At 44.8% G+C, this 500-nt stretch overlaps 1 non-coding gene across 1 annotated transcript; it reads right to left on the bottom strand.

Annotated features, from left to right (window-relative positions):
* Positions 1-196: 196 nt before the first annotated feature.
* LOC117107704 lies at positions 197-315 on the bottom strand. The gene has a single exon (XR_004445275.1). It is a non-coding gene; the product is annotated as a 5S ribosomal RNA (ribosomal RNA).
* Between the last annotated feature and the right edge of the window lie 185 nt (positions 316-500).

Genomic DNA, 500 nt, shown 5'->3' with positions numbered 1-500 from the left:
AGACTGCCGTTCTTTTCAAACGACCCTCGAATCATAGTACCTATATGATTTTTTAAGGCCTAAGATTGCAATTTCCAGGCACTTCAAGAGGTCCATATTCTCAAAATGTTTGCATCTCAGCCTCAACTATGGTGGGCCTGAGGTCGTGTGGACTTTCACGCACCCCTACTTTAGAATTTGGAGGAAAAATGTAAAAAGTCTACAGCACCTGGTATTCCCAGGCTGTCACCAATCCAAGTACTAACCAGGCCTGACGTTGCTTAACTTCGGTGATCGGACGAGAACAGGTGTTTTCAACGTAGCATGGCTGTAGACATGTGGATGATATTTCCACTCATAGTTAATCTCGCCATATAGCATAATTATCCAGTCATGAAGCTCTATGATTGATGACGTTTCATATCAACGCGCGCTTGTCTGGCGGGGATTTCCTCGGACTCCCCTGACCACTCTGCTGCGCGAGTACATTTTTTACAAACACCGGTGTTGAACAATAAACC

This window comes from Anneissia japonica, unplaced genomic scaffold (assembly GCF_011630105.1).
Source record: "Anneissia japonica isolate Jap-2015-1 unplaced genomic scaffold, ASM1163010v1 scaffold23517_len500_cov84, whole genome shotgun sequence".
In the NCBI taxonomy this organism is placed as follows: Eukaryota; Metazoa; Echinodermata; class Crinoidea; order Comatulida; family Comatulidae; genus Anneissia; species Anneissia japonica.
The sequence above is the reverse complement of the archived record's forward strand: the minus strand, read 5'-3'. Positions and strand labels throughout refer to the sequence as shown.